We start from the raw sequence: 6720 nt of genomic DNA on the forward strand, positions 1-6720 counted from the left end.
AAACAATAATTCCTTGAAGGTTATGAGGGCCTATGTGTGCGTGAACTGTGTGTATGTGTGCGTGGACTTTATGTATGTATGTGAGCGTTACGTACGTAGGTTTAGTACAGGGAATTTAACACCAGGCTGTCAATTAGTAGGTTCAAAAATTTGATAGAGAGGGCTCTCTATTTCCTATGTATTACTTTTCTCTATGGAGCGTCCTTTGTCAAGTCAAATGTCAAATAAATGTCAAAAAAATTGCCATTCTCAAAAAAAAAAAATTTTACACCTGGAAACAAGACTATTAATGCCACGGCTATAAACACGACTTTTTATTTTTTTATTGTGAAATGCACTTGTGTCCAATTTTGCTGGTTTACACTCAAATATTTTTTTGATTTGCTCACTACTCACTGATATAAAGATAAATATTGTTGGCCTGAAAAACTGACTCCTACGAGTGTCGGTTTGATGTCCAAGTTTTTTTTTTTTTTTTTCTTTTTTGGCTTTACACGGCTTGTGTGTTGCCATTCGTCGAGTAAAAACGGGGGAAACGGTTAAGGAAAGAAAAAAACGGAACGGAAGGATCGGACGGAGAGAAGAAAGTGATCAGGAGAGCGGATTGAGGTAGGATAAAATGACCATATTAATATACAGTAATTTACAGTAAATTGAATCTTTTTTTTTTCTTTTTTTTCTTTTTTTTTTTTTTAATTCTTTTTTGTTTTTTGTATATTTTTTTTTTTTTTTTTTATAAATATATTATACATATAGTGTGTATACATAAAGTTAAAGTTTTATATTGTTTAAAATAATAAATGAAGCTAATATTTTGTATACTGTTACATCGTCAGACAGGAGAAGTTGGGTAATGCTGGTCGGGAAGGGAACATGGGTAGAGGTTAAACCATCCAGAAAGCTAGACCTGTCGTACAAAGAGCAAGAGAAAAATATATGATTTACATCAGCAATATCAACCCCACACTCACACATTGGGTCACTCACGATACGAAGTCTAGAAAGGTGAGCAGGAGTGCATGTGTGACCAAGCCTTAAGCGTATTAAAATAGACGTTATTGTCTTGCTAAACTTCGCATTATGATACCACGGTTTCACAGGTATATTAGGTTGTATCTTTACATAAAATTTACCTTTGGTTTGACATGATAATTCCCAATTAGTAATCCACTTTTCCATTTGATGTATTTTAGGCAATGACAGAAGATCATGAGGATAGTTTTTATAGGGAAATAAATCACCACACTGTACCGCATCATTCGCTAAACGGTCTGATATTTCGTTTCCTGTTATTCCCTTGTGGCCAGGGATCCAAGCAAAGTTCAAAACAAGTCCATTATTAAAGCAGTCATATACCATACGTCTTATTTCAAAAATTACAGGGTATTGATATTTGAGGTGAAACGGAAATTTATTTAAAGCTTGCAAAGCACTCATGGAGTCCGTAAAAATAACAGTTTTCTTTAATTTCATTAGTTTTACATATTCAACAGCTTTTAAAAGACCAAGACATTCTCCGGTAAAAACAGAAGTTTCTGGTGGCATTTTTACTTTTTGTACAATTTTATACTGAGAATGATAAATTCCTATACCTACACAGTCTGCAGCAGTATGTTTCGATGCATCAGAGAAAATTAAATGAAAATCATGGAATTTTGAGTCAATAACATAATTAAAAAGACTTTTTATATTGGGATCATTTTTATCAAATAGATCATAAAAAACTTTAAGTGCAAAGGAAAGGGATTCATAACTGGAGCTAAAAAGAGGGAGGTTGTCAGATCTGTGAGTCGGGGACGATAGAGACTTAAACTTTAGGTAACTAGTAATCAAGCAGGGGATAGATTTGTGACTCCAATAACTAGATGTGCTTATTATTTCAGAGAGGGATTGAAGTTTGGCTCCAAGGGGATGGTTAGAAAACTGAATAATTCTAAATAGAAATTTATCAGATAAAAACTGTCGTCTTAATTTTAATGGGGGTTCACAGGTTTCAACTTGGAGGGCATTAATCGGACTTGAACGCATGGCTCCAGTTATCAATCTTAAAGCCTTATACTGAATTTTATCAAGTTTTTTAAAAGATGTTACACTGCCAGGTTCTAAAAGAAAGGTTCCATAGTCTAATATGCTCCTAATAAGCGCATTGTAAAGTAATTTCATGGAGAAAGGGTGAGCTCCCCACCACACGCCAGAAAGACACCTAAGCATATTTAGGAGCTTCTCACATTTAGTGATAATGTAATTACAATGTGGAGTACCAGTGAGCTTCGAATCTAATATAACACCTAAATATTTAAAATGATCTACTAAAGGAATAACCTCATTATTATACAGTACTTCTAGGAGTGGGGGTGAACGCATACGAGAAAATAACATAACTGCACTTTTAGAAGTTGAGATTTGTAAGCCGTTGTCATCCATCCATTTGCTTAATAAAACTAGTGAGGAACTTAATACAGATTTAGCGATTGTAGGTGATTTATCAGCATAATACAATAACAGATCGTCGGCATATTGAAGAATTGTTATATTATTACCTAGCGCTGGTTCTAGGTCGTAGGTGTAGATATTGTATAGAAGGGGGCTAAGAACCGAGCCCTGTGGTAAACCTCTCCATACAGAGCGATCAGTATCTACAAATGGTAACCTAATGCGGCGATCCGATAATATGTTAATAATGAAATTACTAAAAATTTGTGGTACATTTAATTTCTCAAGTTTTGTTTTTAGAATCGGTAAAATAACGTTATCGTATGCTGAATGGATATCAAGAAAAGCGGCTAATAATGACTCATTCTCAGACAAGGATAATCTAACATCTGAAATAAGTAAACTTAAACTATCAATAGTACTTCTAGCCTTCCTGAATCCATATTGACTACCAGCCAAGTATTTATTACTTTCAATATACCACTCCAATCTATTTTTAACCAGATGTTCCGCAAGCTTGATTAAAACCGATGACAGCGCAATAGGCCGGTAGGAAGATGCATCGGAACGATTTTTACCCGGTTTTAAAAATGGCAACACTAGTTGACATTTCCAAGATGGGGGAATATTACCCATATTACCTGTCATCATAATGGAATTGATTATTTGTAAATAATACTCAAGAATATTGTCATTGACATTGGAGAAAAATGAATATGGAATGTTGTCTAGCCCAGGAGCGGAGTCATGTGTGTTATTGACAATGGCTTTAAGCTCATGTACAGAGAAAGGTGAGGTTAGGCCAGTAGATTCTGGTGATTCTGGGCGGTTAAGCCAGTAGGAAGGACACTGAATCAACTCCTGAGCTACCCAAGGAGGTGCCAATTTATCCAAAAAATCATTGACTAAGGTTTCGGGAATACTACTGTTACTATTTTCAGAAAAAGCAGATCTAAATCTCCTGATGGAACTCCACACAACAGTGGATGGAGTGTTTGGAGAGACAGAAGTACAAAATTTTCTCCAACTCTCAAATTTTTTATTCTTGAACAGTTTACGAGTATCCGCAATAGCTTTAGATAATAATTGGAAATTTGTATCAGACATGTCATTTCTATAATTTTTCTCTGCTATTTTCCTTTGCCTAACAGCCTCCGTACATGCACTGTCCCACCATGGGGGAGAAGGGATTTTACGTGGCGAATTATTTTTAATTGGAAAGACTTCTTTGGCAGCCTCTGTTAAAATGTGCGCTAGAGCTTCAGCACAAGCTATTTCATTACCAGGACTGAAATTTGGGAGGGAAGAAATCCTATTTATTACACTGCTTCTATATTTAGTCCAAAGATCACTATCATGGCTATTGGGTAACCTAAAGGGAGATCTAGATATTTGTTTGGAAACTTTAAAATTGGGGAAATAAATGACTATGGGGTAGTGATCACTGCCAAAAGATGACAATAAAACCTCCCAAGTCAATAAAGGCGCAAGATTTGGTGTACATATAGATAGGTCTACTGCACTGCTACTTTGGTTGGGTTGTGAACGGCGAGTTGGAGTACCAGAATTTAATATAAAAAGGTTTTGAGAATCTAATACATCAGCTAGTTCCTCGCCATAACTATTAGTAACTGAACTTCCCCAGGACTGATGATGTGAGTTAAAGTCACCTAAAACTATGTAAGGTCTAGGTAACAGAGAAAAAATATCATTTAAGACACTGAAAATGTCAGATGAAGGATAGGGAATATATACAGATACAAAACATACATTATTTACATTTACAGCTACTATAGACATATTTACATTATGAGCAGGAAGAGAGATTGAGGTGTATGGTAGGCTATTTTTTATTAATAATGCAGCACCACCATAACCATCAGGTCGATCATCTCTTACTACTGAATAACCTTTTATTTTAAAACTGTACATTGGTTTGAGCCATGTCTCTGCCAAGGCAAAGACAGAGGGCTCGAACTTGTTCAATAAATAAATCAAATCTGACTTTTTGTTAATAATGCTGCGGCTATTCCACTGCAGCACTGTCGCCAGCGTATCCATTTTTAACTATTTCTAGACATTTATCAATTATATTAGCAGCGTGGGACGGTGATGGGTTGGATTGAGTTAACTGAATTAATGAAATAATTAAATTAATTAGGGTAAATTGTTGACTGTTAAGTGATTCCTGCTCTTTTTCTGAGGTTAGAGCACAGCCATTTGAGGGGGTAGGTATAGCAAATTCTCTGATAAGGGCATTATGAGCCTCTTGATCATAACCCTTGGTTAATTGTGGGGTTGACCTTGGTTTCATAAAAACTGTTTTTTTATATGATAAATTATTATTTACATTCTTATCTACATACCTAATAGATGATGTTGAAGGGCTAGCTTTAGAGGTTAGAACATCAGCATATGATTTGGAGACAGGTGGGTGAATTTTGGAAGCCTCTGCATAAGAGATACTATTGTTGGCCATAGAGGTCTTGATGTTCTTTTGCCTTAAGAATTCTGGACAAGATTTATTAGTTGCAAAATGATACCCACTGCATAAGCAACAAGTAGCATCCTCCTCATCAACCTGGCAAGATTCACCGGTGTGTGATTGACCACATTTGTAACACTGAGGCTTTGACCTACATTGAAGTTTAGTATGACCAAACCTACAACAATTGTAACACTGTATGGTTGGATACACATATAAATCAACTGGCAGAGTGTTATAGCACATGTAAATTCGCTTTGGCAGTATTTGACCATCAAAAGTCACTACTACGGACTGTGAAGGTTTCCACACAGGTGAGCCATCAGTAAAAGATTTAAAGTTTAGGCGTCTGACTTTAATAATATTGCCACAACCTTCAGGGACAGTGATGTTGCTAATTATTTCCTCATCAGACCACTCTTCAGGAACACCCCGAATGAGGCCCATTCTGGTCACATTGAAAGTAGGAATGAATGCTTTTAAGTTGTTTATTACTAAGCTGTCATGTATGAGGAACAAGTTGGCATCCTCACTTTTTGAGAAGGCTATGGACATTTTATTTCGACCAATTTTTTTTAAACTGCCTTTAATAATGTTATGGAATGAATATCTTTGCAGGAGTTTTCCGAAAATAACAGGGTGCAGTGTGGTTCCAGAGTCAGGTGAGGTAACTATCTTTTGTACATGGACTACATAAGGTGCAGAATCAGTATTTTTATACATTTGGCGGCCAATAGGAGTGTGAGTTGAGGCCGGTACAGCAGATGCAATCACAGGGTTTGTATTAGTTTTAGTGGAATCACTAATTGGAGTTTGAGCAGGGGTTGATATAGCCGAGGTATTCGTGAGGTCTTTTTTGGGTAAACCAACAACTGAAGTTTTAAGATGGCGGGAATGCTTTCGGCGCCTTTTTGCAGAAATTTTAGGGGAATGCTCAGAAACAGCCGCTTGTAAAGAACTAATAGAACTATCAGTATCCATATTAGCCGATTCATTTTCCTTTTCAGACGATACAGTAACAAAACTGGCTGGCGGAGGGACGAAACCCCCCGAAGGATCGGGGGGCTCGTTCATGTTGAAAAAAATATCAAAAAACTTACCTAAATATCAGCAAACTACACAAACTATATATACACACACTAGAAATAAGTAATATTTAAATAAATAAACCCTTCTGATCACGTAATATCAGTAAATAAAAAGTTTTTAAAATTAGCAATAAAAAACGCGCCCGTCACGCTCACGTTTCCCGCGCTTTTTTTTTTTTTTTTTCGATGTCCAAGTTCAGAAACGACCTCCTCTTAAATAAGAGGAAACCCTGTATTTCCTTAAGTTTTGGGCATTCGAATCTGTCGTGTCGTGATGCAACAATCCTTTTCGAATTTATTTATTTTACTAGCTGACCCTGTGTTGTACTACACTAAACATTACCCTCCTTTTTTAAGTAGTCGGGTAAAAAGTAGTGCAGTCTGAGTCTGTGGCCACCTCCATATCTTTTTTCAAAATCAAGAACGAGTTATTAAATGGCGTACCGTCTGGGTGTACTGTGTCTGCGAGTCGCCTCTAAAATAATTCGTTAAGTAAATACCTCGAAAGGAAATCTTTAATGGTCAATATACCAGCATAATATTTCATTATTTATTCGCCATAGTCACCATTTGCAAAAGATTTCCCATTTTCTTTATCGCTAGCTTATGCTTACGACCAGCGCGGTACGCGGTACTTAAAGGTATCCTATGAAGTCGCTTGCCCAGTTAACTTAAGCGGAAAAGGGCGGAAAGATAAGAAATAAAACGACTAAA

Source organism: Ostrinia nubilalis, chromosome 2 (genome assembly GCF_963855985.1).
Source record: "Ostrinia nubilalis chromosome 2, ilOstNubi1.1, whole genome shotgun sequence".
In the NCBI taxonomy this organism is placed as follows: domain Eukaryota; kingdom Metazoa; phylum Arthropoda; class Insecta; order Lepidoptera; family Crambidae; genus Ostrinia; species Ostrinia nubilalis.